This window comes from Dermacentor albipictus, chromosome 2 (genome assembly GCF_038994185.2).
Source record: "Dermacentor albipictus isolate Rhodes 1998 colony chromosome 2, USDA_Dalb.pri_finalv2, whole genome shotgun sequence".
Lineage (NCBI taxonomy): Eukaryota > Metazoa > Arthropoda > Arachnida > Ixodida > Ixodidae > Dermacentor > Dermacentor albipictus.
The window spans coordinates 138873493-138892503 of NC_091822.1; the positions used below are offsets into that span (position 1 = coordinate 138873493).

Here is a 19011-nt window from a genome sequence, read left to right on the forward strand (position 1 = left end):
TTTCGAATGTGACTGCAGAAATAATCCTACTGAAATTGTCGCTGCGGCTGCCTGCCTTGTTGGTCACGGCTGAGTTATTCTTTTCTATATTTGGCTCGTCTCAGATATGGGTGTATTTCAACACTCCCACTTTCCCGTACGCCACCGTTATTCCTTGAAAACCCCCATTTTACAACCGCAATGGCCCTTCAAATGGGGCCGGGGGTATAATAATGGTTCTAGCTTATTTTACTTCTTCTCGTGGGAGTACTCATTTTAGGCTAGAGGGGAAAAATGGCATATCAACTGTTAAAACGCCCATATGGACTCATTTTTGTTTACAGTGTACTTTGTCTGATTATTCCCGGTATGCAAGGTTTACACATTTATGAAAGACATTCGTAATCTACCCAAACTTTCCCGTTCTCGCCGATGGGCACAATTATGTCTTATGAAGATCTATTGTTTAAAGTCCACACTAAGTGAACGGCTAGCGTTGTGGTTTTTTTGTGTCGAGAAGAGAAACAGAAAATGAATGGCAGTGAGATCTATGAGACTCATCGTCTGTCTTTGGTTCTGTCTTTTTTTGTGCGTGCTTGTGTTTATTCCGGTTTCATGGTGGACGTAAGGTTGCTAAGAAAACAAGCAAGAAAATGTTCCTCTTGGCGGAACATGTCCGTCGAGCATATAACCCCTTTTCGCAGCCAAAACCTTCGCGTGCCGTCTTGGTGAACAAACTCGTACAAGAATTATTTTATTCAAAGAACATGTCTATTCTGCAAAAGCCTATCTGCGTTAGTCGCCACCATTCCGGACAATGGAAGCTTCAAAGCAACCGCCCACAATACACCAGGTTGAACTTTACTGCTGTACATACACATTTGTCATTATGAACCACTACTTACTGTATTATTGGCCTTCGGGCCACGAGAGCACTGAAATAAATAAATAAATAAATAAATAAATAAATAAATAAATAAATAAATAAATAAACTCGATGGTAATAGCAGTGGAGTTCTTCTTGATAGAGTATATATTTACGGTTACCGCTGCTCAAGTAGAAAAAGAAACGTCTGTTGGCCTGACCTTTCGACCTTGTTATTCCGGACTCCTCATGAAGTGAATAAACAAAAGCAAATGGACATTTCAGCGCTTTCACAGATGCCGTCATATGTTGGTGTTTGTCCAACACAGAAGTACGGACGGAAAACAATAATAAAAAAATGGCTGTGGCTTAGGTAAGGTTAAGCCCAGGATGCGAAGCATACTAGCCTTTATTTTAGTTGTTGAACCACTGTTTAGCTTGGTGAACTGCTGTTGCTTGGCTATATTTGGTTCGGCTAGACGAAGAAACAACTCATGCGTTACTCTGCTTCGCCTTGGACGCCCCGCATTGGACGCGGTGAGCGTCGAGCAACGCAGCGTTCGGCGCGGCAACGAAATGTGCGCCTGAGCAAGCGACGCACGCCTGAGCCTTAGAAACAGCTCGTTTCTAAGGCAACACCGCATTCACTAGAGGCGCTTTTGTACCGCTTTGAAGCATCGTACTCGTGGCTCAGTGGTAGCGTCTCCGTCTCACACTCCGGAGACCCTGGTTCGATTCCCACCCAGCCCACCTTGCAAGAGTTGAGCCAAAGCCACTTTTCCTCTGTCGTGACGTCACGGTGTCACGTGGTATTCAAGGCGACACCGCCGCGCCTGAGGAGCTGGGTTGAGCTCTCGTAATATGCTTCGCATAAAAACACTCGCTGGCCAATGCGCACTCGTATATTCTATCAAGGGAAGTCGTCATGAAAGTCATGGCCGGCGTATGGGCACTTTCGAGAACGGGTGCTAGCATTGCCTCGCACTGTTTAACGGTAGGTTATGTCCGTTAATTCTTAAACAAGGATTTGTTTCAAACAATTTCATATTGGTAAATGCTGAATGTTTCATTGTCCACATTCTTTTGTACTGTAATCGACCGTGAGAACCTGACTTTAACTGAATAACGCAAGATCCCCCATCCCCCCTCTGCATTAATGCCCTCCGGCTAGGCGGGGATATGCTTTCAATAAAGTATAAGGAATGCACGAATGCACGCCGGGACTGGAGGGCTTTGTCTCTGATACTTACGTGCTAAATGCCCACAATATAAAATAAACCAAGATTTTTTTAAATGTGCCATGGTTGCTTATTCATAATTCGTCATAATCCACCGTGATGGCTTAGTGACTTGGGCGTTGTGTTGCTAAACCCATGTTCGCGGGATCAAAGTTGACCGTATTTCTATGGGCACGAAATGAAAGAGAAATAACGCTCTTTTACGGTTTACTGGGTGCAGGTTAAAGAGCCCCAGGTGGTCAAAATTATTTTAGAGTCCCCCACTATGGCGTGCCTCATAATCATGTCGTGTTCTTCGCACGTAAGGTTCCCAAATAAATTAATTTATGTGATCATATATGAAGTGCCACTGCGCATGAAGAAAATACAAAGTTTCCAGTAAGATTTATTGAGGAGTAAATTGGAGAGTGAGTTGGAGATTAGTGTTCTTCCTCGTGCAGGATGAAAATAATGTTATGTTAGCTCATCCTTTCAGCTGCTCAACAGAAGGCAAAGCGAAAGGTGCAACGAGAGCTGCACCAAATTCAGTTGAGATACAAAACGTTCACATTTCATTGAAGAAAGCAATCTTACCATGTAGAATAAACGTTTATATCAACGTGAGAAGGGTAGTCGCATAAAATTATATCAAATTCGTTTCAGGACACTTACGACTCGCATAGGAGAACGCACCTGAAACTTGAGGAGGGGAAGAGAAAATGTGGCAGCGAAAACAAACAACACAGTTGTCAAAAGACTGATACCCATCCGTCGTTTCAATTTCCAGTCTTCCACAAGCTCGGTATAATAGTTTGACTGAAGTTCGGTTTAGGTTTGCTTTTACGTGCAAAATAATTTCATCCACAATCTCCGCATTGTGCGTGATTTACGCGTACCATGGGATCCGAACCCACAACCTCCCCACTACGCGTGAATTGTACGCCGTCAAGCTACCCTTTTATACATTCTCTCTCTGGCTTTTATTAACGCCGCTTACTGTTGTAGAGAGCTACGCTTCGCGACACGCTTGCACAGCTTCCGCGGAGGCTGCTCACTGTTGGTGCGCTAAACTACGCACAACCATCTTCTTTTTCACTCGCTGTGGTCGCACTAATCTTACAGGCCATGGCATTTGCCCATTGGCCTCAGCTGACATCTTTGCTGCTGATGACGACGGCTTCCATAATTTTCGCCTGCGTCCCAGTACAATAGCACCAACGTTTCTCATATCTGCTATACAGTATCGGCGTCCGTGACCGATCCGTGCACATGCAGGGACCCCTATGTCATTTGTTACAGTGCCACTGCAAAGCACATTCTTGAAATTTGTTTTGGCGTCCGTTGCTGTCAATGAAGCCAATGGATGTCAGGCTCCTTGGCAAACGCTGCGCATTACAACGCACAATTACTAGTCTATTTGATGCTATGGCATCTGTATTTAGAAAGCTAAAACGATAAGTGGCAGTTTAAAGCGATCAACACAATAAACTCAACAGTTCAATGCACTTATGCCAATTTTGTCAAGCGAAATTTCAACTGCTATTGTCCGTAACTTGTGTGGACTATCTGATGACCAAGCCATATTTAACCATTGCGCGTGTATCTAAAAATGATTGTACGCAGTCGAGCGGGCGCTCTTACTTCGAAGCGATTCCGCTTTCTCATTTCAAACAATGGGAACAACCCCCACTTTCTCAGTTTTTCGTAGCAATATAATGAGAGGCTCGCCGGTTGGTGACCTCGCAAGCGTCTACACTGCCTTGAAACGATAGTTTATGAGAGGGACGCTTTTGTTCTTCCAAACTGTTTCAACTAGTAAGAAAAAGATAAGAGCAAGATACTAACATAAATTTCTTAGCAGTTGCATTCGCCGACCTCTTCATTGTGGCCTGAGCGATAAACTCACTTGTTTATACTTAAATTCTTGTTAGTGATCATAACCCCGTGATTTATGTGTTCATTTCGCCCAACACAATCTGCTTAACCTGTTTCGAACTCGGGTGTGCTGAACTGTGCTTTCGGGAGAGTTCAACGAACATTGAGATAGGTTCGCGAAAGAAACGTGAACAGAATTCTGGCAGCATAAAAACATACATATTCTAAATTATTTTTGTGGTGTGTGAGCGACGAGAGTTCTAGTATTAAACAGAAATATTCCCAGCAGTATGGAATGAAAAGGAACAACGACAACGAAATCGTGACGTTTGTGCGAGAGCAGGAACGCTCATGACCAACCCAATAAGTATATCAGGTGGGTCGATGTCTTCAAAATGTGTCAAAATTTCATGTGTTTCGTGCTATAACAAGACACTATAGTGGCGACGTCGGGGGGGGGGGGGGGAGGGGTGTATGTACTATATCGACAGATGTCGAAACCGATAAAGGCCGGATTTACAGTTGTTTTTTTTACTTTGAAATGTATTTAAGGAAATGCTGGTGCCTCTTAGAGTCGCCAGCTACACCTGTGCTCCGACGTACAATAAGGACGGGACAGAGCACACACACACACAAAGACAAGCCCGTGCGCACACAAATTATACCCAGCCTTTTCTTAAGCGGAGTTGCTTAACTACGACGGACACCTCTAACGCATCCTGGTTTCAAAGGCAGCATGCACACACACACGTAGCGCGTTTCGAATCCGTTCTGACGCATCAATGCGTACCCCATTCCGCGGAACATGCATCCCGTATATAACATCGAAAGGAGAAAAGCAAGAGGGGAAGCCCTGCAGAAGAAATGGGAAGAGCAACCTAACTCCCTCCATGTGGACGCCGCAGGGTCAAAGAATGGAGTGATGACTATTGTGGTCTCAACACCTTCAGGATCGGTGGTGAATTGCGCCTCGATGAAAACTTCCAACCCCACTCACGCGGGGGAAGCAGCTATTGCATTAGCTATAGCATCTAACCCCAACACCGATGTGCTCACTGACTCCCAGAACGCCTGTCGCAACTTCAATAATGGATTAGTTCACAGGTCAGGGTTGTCATTGCTGACTAAGCATCCACCCAGCCAAGCCTCAGTCATCTGGTTTCCGGTCACCTGGAACTACCAGGATGAAACGAAGCCGCTCACAGGCATGCCCAAGCTCTTCTTTACAGGGCGTCTCCCCATGATGACCGTGAAGAGTGCTGGGACCTAACTGCTTTAGCAGTGTATGCTGGCAATCTCGCACCATACAGAACATCCAGGAAGGAGTACCCAACACCACACAAATCCCTCAATAAGTTGCAAGAGAACACTCTTAGGAGGCTACAAACTAATACATACCCAACGCCAGCTAAGTTACACCAGTGGTACCCTACACTATACTCCCCGCAATGCCCACACTGTGGAGAGGTAGCTAACCTCTACCACATGGTGTGGGCTTGCTAGTTTAATCCCATAGTTGACCGCATTCCAAATCCCTCAAAAGAGCACTGGGAGGCTATTCTGCTCAGCGATGATCCTGACCGTCAGCACTGGCTGGTGGGGAGGGCCAGCGCAGCAGCAGTAACCAGTGGGCTACCGGAATAGGCGGCCCACCCACGAGTTCTACGAATATCCTGCAAATAACGATGTTTTCTATCAATCAATAAATATCCGCAAGAAGCGTTTACTTTCCCATTATTGTGCAGTCGCGGATGCGCGAAGCCAGAAATCTTTTTTGTTCTGTCCTCCACACGGCCCGCGCCGCCGCTCTCGCCGGTGCGCGGAAGCGAGCACCATCTGCTGGTGCCTCAAGGAACCGAGCGGAGTGCGCGAAGTGTGTGCTCTGCTGTGATTGGTTGGCCTATTCGGCGACCAAACAGTCAGGCAGCTCCCATGGTCGCGAAACACGGCGAACTTCGCCAAGAAACGCTTCGCTCTTAAACGAGGAACATGCTTTAATCAACAAATTCATACAGACACAGAAAAACGCGTCCACTTCCCCAAAATAGCACGTAAGTCTCAACACACGAGTCGAATGGTCACAGGCCAAGTTGGCAGGTCAGAACAAAAGCTAAATGCAGCGATTGTAACGAAAAAAAATGAAGAACAAAAGGAAAAGCTTAGAGATCGCCGCAATACACAAACTCCTGTCAACATTGTGAAACGTACAGTGAGTAATGAACATACAGTGACCCATACCTTAAATCATTGGATTTGTGCAACCACAAGTATAACGAGCATCGGTGCACGTGTAAGAAGTGTCATACAACTAAAGTAATAAAAACAATAATTTTCAAAACAATAACAAGTGTGTAATGAGCTTTTTAGATCCTAGATTCTTCAAAGAATTCTATCAATGCACTTACAGTTATTATCTGTGCAATATTTTTTAGCAACGTTCTCAAGAGTTTTCCAAAAGACAGCGGTCTTCTACCACGGAACTGCACTTTCCTTGGCAGCTTTTGGCGCACGACTGAATAAATTGTGACTGTGCAGGAGATGGTGTTCTGCATATTCATGGGATTCTTAACTGGAAGAAGTTGGACCGTTAGTTTTTCCTATTCTGCATGCCAGGCTCTTTGCACAGGCAATGTCAAGTCATAAGCTATGTATTACTGCTACTTTAGCACGTCTTACCTTGATCAGTATGGAGAACTTTATAGTTAGATCTGCTCGGAATAATGTTGAACTTTAAGTCTTATTGATAAGCCAAGACTCCATCGTAACTGGGGCGCGCAATTACGTTTTTCTTTTTTTTTAACCAGAAGAATACACAGCAGTTTTTGACAAAGGCAGGACCAAGGTTTTATCATTTATATGTACCACTCGTGCTAAGGCATTTACCGAAGCAGTTCCTGCAAATCCACATTGACTTGGGACACACTGGAGCTCTTTTAATGTTGCTTTTTTGCTCAGTTGCGTGCTCTTTGTATCACCTCTGCTATACCATCATTCGTTGTGCGAAATGTTGTTTTATGTAAAGTAGTGACACTTGAGAATCTCTTAGTATTGCTTATTTATGTGGAGGTATGTGGGAGCATATAGGCCTAATCGCAGACAGAATCGCATGAAGTTGTGTTGAGGTTGGTCGAGTACTGGTAGGACAACTTTTATGCGGCTTGTTCCCCGTAAACTGAATTCATGATGGTTAACTTTAATCACTGTATAATTCGTCTGTATATATAATGACAACTGACAATGAAGCCATGATATATAATATATATGTTTGTGTGTGCGTGTGCGTGGGTGTATGTGACTTTGTTAGATAATTTCCTTCCATTAGTGACAACTTTATTATGTATCCAATTCCAGTTACTGGGGTGAGCACATCTGGAATGCGGGGAATCCAAGGAGCATGCAAGACGCCTAGAGGCGAACCAATACTGCTGTGCTGGAAGGAAGTTTGGGCATTTTTCTTTAATTTCTATAACGGGCCTTCGCCCCATCTCGAATGTTATGCGGTTGGTAAAAGGAATGGTTGGCGTATTTGGTGATTATAAGAAAACAGTAATGGCACGTCTGCGCAAAACTTAGTTCCTCAAGAGAGGGCTGGCGAGACACGTCGATAACTAAGAAACCGGCGGATGCGCCATGAACACCTAAGTATACATACTGCGGCTTTAGGCCAAAAGTCTTTGTGGAGTCGCTTCTTATCGGAATGACCAACAACCCACTTTTTGACTTATGCGGGTGCAACGAAACAATCACACACCTCGTTTCAACCCTAGAAGAGCAGCCCTCTCAGCCGTCCTAGACCAACTGTACAAGCGCCCAGTAACGGAGAACAGCATCCTTGGAAATTGACCTACGCGAATATCAGCGCGATCAGCAATGAAGGCGCTGCTGCGTTACTTAAAAGACACGGGACCTTGTGACAAATTGTGACTGCACACTGTGGGACGTAGGATTGGACGGTGACATTGCGTAAGACTCGCAACGCGTTCGCAGACTGCGTGACAGTGCCCACAGAAATAGTATGAGTGTGTGTGTGTGTGTGTGTGTGTGTGTGTGTGTGTGTGTGTGTGTGTGTGTGTGTGTGTGTGTGTGTGTGTGTGTGTGTGTGTGTGTGTGTGTCTTTGTGTGTCTGTGTGCGTATTTTAATTCTTTTTCCCTCTCTCAACTATCGCACCCCTTTGCCCCTCCACCGGTATACAGGGTAGCCAACCGGAGATAATCTCTGGTTAACCTCTCTGTCTTTCCTTTGCCTTTCTCTCTCTTCTTAGCCGCGTAGTGCTCTTTTCTTTTTCATTTGCTAGCAATACTGCCGAAGAAACAAAGCACGTCCTGGAAAAAGAGTTCTTCAGGACTGCCTAGGACATACCAGGTGTGTAAAAAAAAAAGATTGAACATGCGTGAACTTCTCTTCTCTGTAGCTTAATTATTCAGACTTCAACGCAGACATTAGGGAACGAACTCAGTATTCAATTTTCGGGTCTGTGACAGGACGCGAAGCAAATCTCTCATTCTCAAAAAAATCGCGCTGCAACCGTGCTGCAGTTTCAAATGCACGAACGCGCACGGGTGCTTCTCGCAAGGCCAATCGCTGGTCATCAGGAAACGACACTAGGGCACCCCGCCTTTTCTCTGATAGGAAAGCGAGCTATTAGTGTGATGGACCTGGCCCGTTATATCGAACACACACGACTCCGACGACGCTGCCGCCAAACGAAAACACGTCATGCGACACACTGGCCTACAGCACGTGCTAATGACAGTGCCGTAACGATGGTATAACCTAGGAAAACAAGAAAGGGGGCAGGGGGGTGCCGCGTTTGGGGACATGTGCTAATGGCCTTTCGCGTGCTATACGTGCCCGAAGCTTGAGCGAAAGCGACATGCGTCGAGCGCGCGCGCGGTGTAAACACACTGCTTATTCATCAGCCGTGAACCACACCTGCGCCTCCAATTTGGGCACCCGCTTCGGGGCCTCACCGAGCCACGAGTACAATATTCAGCGATACTTGCGGTGCTCAGAATAACGACGCCACGACACGTTCCTCGCACTCTTCGCCGAACGAAGGCGGGATGATTATTCTTACCCGAAGAGACTCTCGCCGCGCGGGCACAGGCAAAAAAAAAAAACGCAGATTGAGTGTAACGACGTGGGAACTCCTGGCCCAGGCGAGTGCTTTGCGTACATTAGACTTGAAAACCTCAAGAAGTTACTTTTTTATCAGCAGAGGGAAGTACCACGAGGTTCTACAATGGAAAGGAAACATGGCGAACTCGAAACATAGGCCGTGCTACAATCAGCCTCCGAAGGGAAATAAACGTCAGGACCGTGGCTGCTAGTACTTTTTGGGCTCAATAAAGTAATTCATAACAACATCCTACAGACACCAGAACTGCGATAGTATACTTCATTCTCAGCAGGGCAGAAATGTGCGCTGTTTGTCTTCTGCCTACACAGTTTGGCACGCTGTTTAGGAGTTCCTTGATTTACTTTTAAAAAAAGTTAGTCCATGAACACAGCTATTCTGTACGTATATCATGACGCGCAATACTTACATTAGGGGCCTAATTATCCTAATTATGCCTAATTATCTCCAGTGAAGTGCCGGTCATGTTCTAGTACACTTCCAGCCAATGTGCTTTAGCCATGATAGTGGTGCTCGCGTATTCAAATTAGCGCATGAACTGCTGACACTTGTTGGGGGCATTCCCCTAATTACTTGTGAGCTTCCTTCAACTGGTGAGGAGACCCAGTGGGGGTTGAGAATAACTTTTCGAATAATTAACAAATTGTCGAAGGTGCCGACCGGCATTCAACCTAGAGAATACATGAACGTTTCGTATATTTCTGCCTAAGTAGGGCGTAACGACGTTACCTTTTTCATTGTAGCGAGAGCAATGTTTAGAACAAGATAAAGCCTGCCAGCACTCAAGCAGCGCACGTACGCATTATGTCACTGCTGGTGAGGAAAATTTGCGCAACAAAAACAGAAAGTATGATGTAACACTTTTCTCATCAGCAATGCAAGACCAACCAGCCTAACGTATAATTGTCTTTGCGTTCGCCCAAGCTTCGTCATTTCCTCTGTATACACTGTTTACTTTCTGCGCTAATGCAAAATACATTAAAACTTGTTTTTGTAGTCATAGTCAGGATTTCTTTGTCTACTTCATCAGATATGTCACTGACGGCGTCTCTTGCACCTTGCTACGATATTTGAAGCACTAGCGAGGTGATGTTGCGTCTTTCATTAACCATTGCTGATTTTTCTTTTTAATGCCATTAAAGAAAAAAGAAGAATTCTAAGGTTTTACATGCCCGAACCGCGATCTGATTATGAGGCGCTCTGTACTGCACTGAGAGAATCCGGTTTAATTTTGTCCACCTGCGTTTCTCTAACGTGCACGCAATGTACGGCACGTGGGCGTCCTTGCATTTCGCCCCCATCGCAATGCGGCCGCCAAAAGAAGGTCTGGGATTTCATCCCGCAACCTTGCGCTGAGCAGTGCAATGCCAAAGCCACTAATCGGTGTACTTTTTTGTCATATTTTATACTCGCCATTTCATTTCTGCTTTTTAATTTTCCACCCACTGCAGTGGCTAAACAGCTACGGTGTTGCGCTGCCTAAGCATAAGGTCGCGGGATCAAAGCCCTGTCCGCGGCGGCCGCCTTGTCATAGGGGCGGAATGCAAACACGCCCGTGTACTGTGCATTGGATGCGCGTTGAAGAACCCTAGGTGGTCAAAAAAAAATGTGAGAAATCCGGAGACCCAAACAACGGCGTGCCGCATAATCAACTCCTGGTTTTGACCTAAGATTCATTCACTGATCTTAATTTTCTTCTTGCCTATATTTATGTCCCTTAATTCTAAAATAAGCATATTGTTTTTTTTTTTGAACGACAGAAGTATATTTGATATTTTGCGGAAGTATCTTATCGAATTGAGTCCGCATACAAAAATAGTACAAACTAGACCAACTACAAACTAGCTAACGTATCCAAACAACGACACGTCAGTGCGCATTACACTAGTTTCCAAAATCATATGCGCGCGCGATTTGGTCCTCTTTCGCAGACACATTTCAATTGCTCTCCCGTCACCTGAGTCACCTGATCGTGCGGGAAAAGTGGACAGATCTATTTTACGCGCAGAAGCGATTTCTTGGCAAGACAATGTGCCGGTTTGTGTGCCCTCAATTTATCGAGGACGACAATGAGACAAGCATCCTCGTTCGCTTTATACTTCTTTCTTGCTATATTTCATCTCAGCTTCGCCGTAACTCTCGGAAGAGTGGCAGTTATGCAAAAAGATTCGTTTCTTCGCGAAAGCTTTGGCAGCACACACAGCAGAGGGGCGAACGCACCTCAAAACGGCTTTCTTTTTTTTTTTGACAGCTCTCTTTCTCTTCGCAATCATTCAAGGAAACGAGGAAAGTAGAGTCGGACTGAACCCAGAAACAAATAAAGGCAAATGTGTCATATCAGCCCAGAGGTGCAATGCGTGGCGCTGTGTTGCTACACTGTGGATACATTTACGTTATATTTCTTCTTTCGCGCCAGAAACAATTGCAGAACTTGTGCTGTGGAGGTTTCGTAATGACTAGGCATTTAGTTCTCACTCGGGCGGCACCATAACGTTGTAACAAAGTGGACTTCGGTGAAAACTGTTGCAATGCTCGAAGATTAAATTGGATTAGACATTACGCAAGTTCTGTCGCAGGCATTTCTCTCTTGTTCGAGCAGAAACCACGCGTGCATTTTGCCAGGTTTAATTTAAACCCATCCTGTTCAGCCGGCTTTGACAATTTGTTTAGCCCAAGCTGTACATGTCGCTCACAGTTGGAAATACTACATGATTTAAAACCAATTTGTAGGTCATCCACCTAGACAGAATAAAACATTGTACGTGGTATGAAAGTATGGAGCGAGTTCATTTTTACGACGAATAGAGTGCAGCTAAACCCAACACCTTGTGGTACACCTGTTTCATGTGCCACTAGACGCGACAGCACATTGCCAACTCTAAGACGGAAAGTGTGGTTAGAAAGGCAACTTTGGGTGACATTCAGCAAATTGCTTTGGATTTCCATTTCAGCCAGGCCTCGGAGAATTCCGAAGTGCCACGTGGTGTCACATGCCTTCTCCATGTCAAAAAGTACTGATAAGAAGAACTGCTTATGCACAAAAGCTTCACCATTATTCGTCTGGATGCGGACAGGGTGACCAGTTGTAGCTCTACCTTCCCCGAAACCACACTGTAGGGGGTCTAGTAGTTATTTACTTTCAAGGAAATGGAGGAGGCGTCGCTTCACCATTTTCTCGAACAATATGCATAGGAAACTTGTCAAGGCTATAGGCCCATAGCTGCTGGCCTAAGTTGGGTCTTTGACGTCTTTTAATATAGGAATAATTATTGTTTCTTTCCAGGCGGACGGAATGCAGCAGGCTGAGAATACCGAGTTAAATAGTGACATTAGTGTTTTGTGGCTTTCAGGGTGTAGGTGTTCGATCATTTCATATAGTATTCTGTCGCCCCCTGTAGCGGACGTGTTACAACCATTTAGTGCAGTCTGAAATTCTGCCATCTTGAATGGACGGTTGTAAGGTTTGTTTCTATTTTCTTGTTTCCCGTGTCTCACAAACGAATCTGAGTAGTGGGTTAAACTAGAGATCGGTTCAAAATGTGCTGCTAGAGATTTAGCTTGGTCAATAAATGTGCCTTCTTGTGTATGTACCAATGGTAGGGGACGAGCTTCGCGGCCTTTTATTTTGTTTACCCTGCTCCAAGCTTTTCATTTTTCGCCAGCATATGAATTACTACTAGAGATGTATTTTTGCCAGCTGTCCCTTTTGCCCCGACGGCGCGTTCTTTTACCTTCTAACTTTATTTTCTTTAAGCTTATCAAGTCATCAGTAGCCGCTTCCCGTCTTCGTTGCTTCATAACCTTGGTCGATTGCTCCCGTGAGGTATTTTGCTACAAGAAATGATAATATCATTTGGACTGCCCTAGTTTCGTGCTGGCTGTGTACAGCGTAGTACTTCGGAAAATAATGTTTCGGTTGCATGAAAAAACTGAATGTTTAATTGGTGCGCCACCACCCTTCAGGGAGTGATCAGGTGGGAAGGAATTTGCCATATAAAATTGGAAAATTCGGTGGCGATGGTAGCCCCCCACAACCGAGCCTAACAAGGGGACGCTACAAGGTTGTTAGAATACCTGCAGACGCCAGCTATGCATCGCCGCCATAACCTAAGATACCCAAGGTTGGATAACTACACCAGGTTAACCCTTGCGGCCCAGAAATTTGGAAGATAGAAGCTAAAAGAAGACAGGAAAGATAAAAAGGCCAGAGAGAAAGACGAAGATTGGAGAGAAGGAAAGGAAAATGTGACTGCCGATTTCGTCCAGGTGGGTCAGTCTGGAGGTGCCGTCTATGTGAAGCAGAGGCCGAAGAGGTGTGTTGCCTCCGCAGGGGGGCCTTAAAAGTCCGAAACCCCGGCATCGTCCCCACTCCCAGGTTCCTCCTTTTCCCAGACACGGCTATGTCTCGCATGGCAACTCGTGGGAGGGTCCAAATCTCATGTGCTCGGGTACGTGGTGTCCCAGCACATCCAACGCCTGCCGCCGCAGACGCCCGAATAAAATAAATTTAATGAGAATGCTGTTTATAAGGAAATCCCATATAGGGCTGTCAAGGTGCATCTCTGTTGAGCTGGGCGTGACCACGGGCGAAGTGCTTTCGTAATAGAAGATTGTGCCTTCGAAGGGGCGTAACTTACTTCGAAAGCGGACTCGCATTCGATTACATTGTGGGTAGTTTATGAGCAAGTACAACACAGAAGCACATGGGAATTAGCAATAATGATAATAATGGTGAGATTAAACACATTACTACTTACCTACTCTGGGGAATCGGCATAGCATACGCTGGATTTTCGAACGATGTGCAGATGGATGTTGTCTCTCTCTTTTTTTTTGTGCGGTAAAGTGCGAGGTATGTAGCCTACGTCCAATCTTAAACGGGTATCGAGTGAAGGGCGTCGCATGTAGGTTAAACCTTTATTTTCACAGAAAACTGTAAAGATGAATTTATACGATAAGATAATGACGTCATTGCTTTTTTTTTGTTGTTGAAATTCGTATTTTCAGGCAGTGTCCTACGCAACTTAGGTAAAATGTTTTTGGCGTACAAGGCGGTGCAGTGTTGGTCTACATAAGAGGTAGTGTATATGTAGAGAGTAGTACGTGCCAGTGCAGTAATAAATGCAGTAATGCAGTAATGAGGAAAACGCAATGATGGAGAAAATGTAATAATGCTCGAACAAATTTATGAAAAGCAGGAAGGCACGAAAGCAGTTCAGTGGCAGGCGATGGAAACTCTGCACTACTTTTACTGTTAAACGCTAAAACCTCTGTTTCACCGTTGGTAATGTTACACTTCAGTCCCTGAAGGATATGATAACATTAAATAGCTTTGCAAAGCATCAGACGCGCGCAGCCTCATTCGTTTTAAATGTGTTAACATTTCGACGCAGCGAAACATTGAGTCCCATGCTGAAACACCTCGCTTTCAGCTGGTAAACGAATCACTGCGAAGTTTAAGACAAAATCATCTCTAGGAATCGCAAACACTCACTTAAGTTCAAAGTAAACTTAGCAGATTCAATGACTGCTTCCGTCAAAACACATTTGTATCATCCTGAAACAATATACTGGAGGTGTCATATAACTGGAATCTTCTTGTGTACATCATGTTAAGATGTGCTATCATGCACACAGGAAAACGTTCAATGACGATTAAGCGGTAAATGTGAGAGAAATGCGTAAGCATTACACCCATCGCAGCTCTTTGAGGTCACGCTTTCATGGTTTCAACCACGTTCACCACATAACAAAGCTCACTCGACCCATGTCCGGCCTACCCTAGGAGTGAAGTGCAACTGACGTTGGGCTGGAGCAGACATATATCTATATACATACACATCTCTACCACGTGACCGGCTTCCCACACTCCACCCACATACGCTTTCTTTCACTTAGACACTTATGATAACGCATTAAAATAATAGCAAAAAATATTCTGCATTTCAAGTAGAAGTATATCTATAGAAATCAAACAATGTGCAAAGTGCAAATTACGATGTTTATTTTGCGCCTTTATGCAATATAATTAGTGAAGCAAAACAACCGGTAGTACAGTTGAAACTCAATTTTACGAAGGGATGACTATGCCCGAATTATTTCATTTAATCAGAAAGTACGTAAAATCGAGAACAAATTTTTCGGTCTTTAGGAATCTAAAATTGTAACGCAGCGACACGCAAAAGCTGCCCCGGCATTGTATTTGCCACTGATCCAGTCATTTGTCGCATAAACCATAAAATAACGAAAGCAACCACTGCCGCCCCACCGAGGCGGTGTTGAGTCGGCTGTTCGTTGCATGGGCGCGGCGCGCAGCCTCTTCAAAATTAGGCTAGGGATGTGACCATGGCGCCTAGATGTTTTAACGCGATAGCTTTAAAGCGCATGATCGATGAAGAAACCATTTGCTTCAATATTACAAAGAAAACACCGCTTTTTAAAATTATTTACTTGAGGAAAAACTTCGGTTAATCGAGCTCGGCCAAATGGATTTTTTTTTTATTTACGGTTGATGAAAACATTGAATTCTATGGGTACCTGCCGGGGGATGAAAATTTCTTCATTAGATCGGGAACTTCGTAAAATGGGTTTCGTTAGCTTGAGTATTTATTGTACTCTCAATCCTATCCATAGTTTAGTCATTATCGAACTATCGATAGTACAAAAAAAGCTCTTAATATCGCCATTGATAGCGCAATATGATTAGTTCTATGGGTAGCACACTTTTGATATCCGTAGTACAATCGGGCGCACTATCTGTTATATGTAATCATGTAACGTACCGCACGTAAACACTCCAACACTGACATGGCGACGGTTTCCTGGTCCTTGTTGAAGTTGCACGGAGTGTTACTGACGGTGAGGTATCGCAAGCTTTGTTGTATTACTAGCTAATAATTTCAAAACTATTGATCGCACTATCAATAGTGAACTATCAAAATATGATCAATACTACTATCCGCCGTACTATCAATACTACTACTAATCACAGTATTCTTTTACGCTATAGATACTCAGTTTACCGACAGTTTTGTATCGCTAGCTATGGTACATCATAATATATAGCATTTGGTGTCCTTTTACTGGGGTACCAATATTCGTAATGATGCTGCTAGACGTTGCGGCCGACCTGTCAACCACGGCCTCAATTTTTTTCGCGTAAGGACCTCTTTCTGGGTCATAAGAAACTGTCACCATGTGTCCACCAAGTCATTATTCTTGACAAACGTGAAGAGAAGCCGCGAGACCTGGTTTCGTTTTATCGACGGCCCTTCCGGCAAAAACTTGTCGTGTTCTTATAAGCCCGAGGCGACCGTCTTTTCATATTATATGAAGCAGCCTCTTTATTTCAGCCCAAGCGTGCATGCAGGGCCAGATTGAGGGGAGGAGGAGGAAAGAGAAAAGTAGAAGGCAGGGAGGTTAACCAGATTGAATCTCTACTGCAGTCTCTCGCTTTCAGCAGGCCAACTATTCAGCGTGCAATCTAAGGCAGCTGCAGTTTATATTGTCAGAAATAGCCACCGTAGCTGCAAGTAAAACTATTGAGCGCAGTGCTTTCCCTTCGAGTACACTTTATTCCAACATCCTCAGCAAACAAGTTCCAGGATGCCAAAACGGATTTCAAATCTCGCTGTTCCTATGATGTTGTAATGAGCGATATATGAGAACCCGTAAAAAAATTTTAAGGACTTGTTCTATGCAATACAAGCTTTTGCAGCAGTGGCAGTGACAATAATTTTATTAGAGTGTCCTGAGGAACTTGATTGGGGGGAACCGAAGGCTCCCCAATCAAGTTGGTGGCTCGGGCCACGACGGGACGGGGAGATGGACATCACGGGCCCACTGGACGGCCTGTAGTTGGTTCGTGAAATCTAAGCTCTTCAGCAAGGCGTCCCACATGGTCTTGTATTGAAAGTCGGAGCCCGCGTTGTACGGGCACAGCCAGAGCACGTGGCCGAAGGAGCAGCATGCATGACCGCATTTGGAGCCCGACTGCGGGAAGTTCGGGTCTATCCAATTAAGTGCTCTAGGGTTGAGATAGGACCTGGTCTGCAAGAGTCTGAAACTAACAGCCTGAGCCCTGTTCAGTTTCGGGCTGGGGCGAGGGAATTTCCTCCTGCTGTGCCTGTAATGCGACGTAATTTCATGAAAAGTGGTAAGATGATCTGGCAAGGGCAATCCTGTGGGAGAGCCGGACCGTTAGCTCGGGTGCGGTTCGTGTATCCACGCGCCAGGCAGTTGGCCCACTCGTTAGAGTTGCAACTTGCTTGGTTAGTTAGATCATTCACGTGGGCCGGGAACCATGCTATGGTAGTAACTAGAGTTTCTTCTCCCGTAGTAATACGAAATCACTTTTTTCTAAATATGAAATTCTTCCTGTATTTTGTTTTTACAATTATAGGTTGATGTTGTGCTACAAAGATTTCGTAAAATTTGGCATTGATGATACAATTCATCTGGCAAAACTTCGGGAAAATACAAATATTCTACAGACCCGACATAAAGAAATGTGGTTCGTACCTACCCCAAGAACCTCTTATGATGAGCAATCTTTATCCTATACATTACCTTCGCTTTTAAACCTATTAGACCGACAAAATTTTGATCCCTCCAGAAACCGAAACTCTCGCATTAAACGTTTTTGTCAACTTATTTATTTGCAAGACTAGACATTGCCTTCTCCTAATTTTGTTTTCCACTGTTATTTATGAGTGTTGATTATTTCTTGCCGTCTTGTTTCACTCTGTATTACCCGTTACATTGTGATGTTTTTTTTTTCTTGTGTATGACTGGCTGTCATCTTGCTGTTATGCCAACTTACAAGGGGTCGGGACCTCGTCAAGCTGTCCAAGCTTTTAGTCCTGTACTCCTCCTTCTTTAAGGAAATAAAATGATTGATTGATTGATTGATTGATTGATTGATTGATTGATTGATTGATTGATTGATTGAAAGGATCTGTTGACGATGCCGGCTGCGTGTTTAGAAACTAGAGTGTACGAGGAAGCCCAGACCGCCGTGCGCGAGTCGGAGAAAATGGTAGTCGGGCCTTGTGCGGCTTGAAGAGCCAAGGCTATCGCGGTTTCCTCCGCCTCCTTCGTGCGTTTAGTGTAGATTGACGCGGCGCTGAAATATGTTCCACGCGCGTCAACGACCGAGATTGCAAACCTGTCTTCGCAGCCGCATTTGGCAGCGTCGACGAAGAATGCCTTTGTCCCGTAAGGATCGATTCGTCGAAGGACGGTTCTAGCCCGCGCTCTTCTGCGACCTTCGTTATATATTGGGTGGATGTTCCTCGGTACGTGCTCATCCTTTATACTTTCCCGGACTAATTTCGACAGGGGTGTCTGTCGAGGGGTGCCTGTATAGGGAGTAGGCCAGCTTCATCAAGAATATTAATTCCCGGCTTAGTTGACGAAAGCCTGGAGATCTGTGCAATAAACTCAATTAATTCGTCTGTGGTATTGTGAATTCCGAGTTCAATTAGTTTTACCGTGCTAGCGGTTGGTGGAACACCGAGTATTCTTATGACGCCGGACCTGATGAGCGTGTCGAGTTTGTTCTTTTCGATTTCGCTCCATTTGAGGTATGGTGCCGTGTAAGTAATACGACTGATGAAGAAAGCTTGGAAGACCCTGAGTAGGTTGTAATTCGTTGAGTCCCCCCCCTTTTGTTTGCGATTCTAGTGATGAGTCTTTGGCAGCAGGAAATAAAATGTTCTTATGTCGCTGGAAAATATGCTTGCATCAAAGTTCGCCCCCTAACAACCAACGCAAGTATAGACCAAGTTGACTAAATTAGAAAGGTCACTGTGTGAAGCAACGTTTCATTCAAATTTCTCATGTTTATTTCCCGCACTCGCGTACCAATCACCCTCTCTGCAATACCGTGTGCTCTTTAAGTAGTTCGGCATTTCCTATTTAAATATCAGGGTCCTGA

General features: G+C 44.7%; 1 protein-coding gene across 2 annotated transcripts in view; it reads right to left on the minus strand.

The window, feature by feature from the left end:
• The window catches only part of LOC135918710 (uncharacterized), a 485047-nt gene that overhangs the window by 402157 nt on the left and 63879 nt on the right, over nucleotides 1–19011 (minus strand). The gene's annotated exons all lie outside the window — the stretch shown is intronic.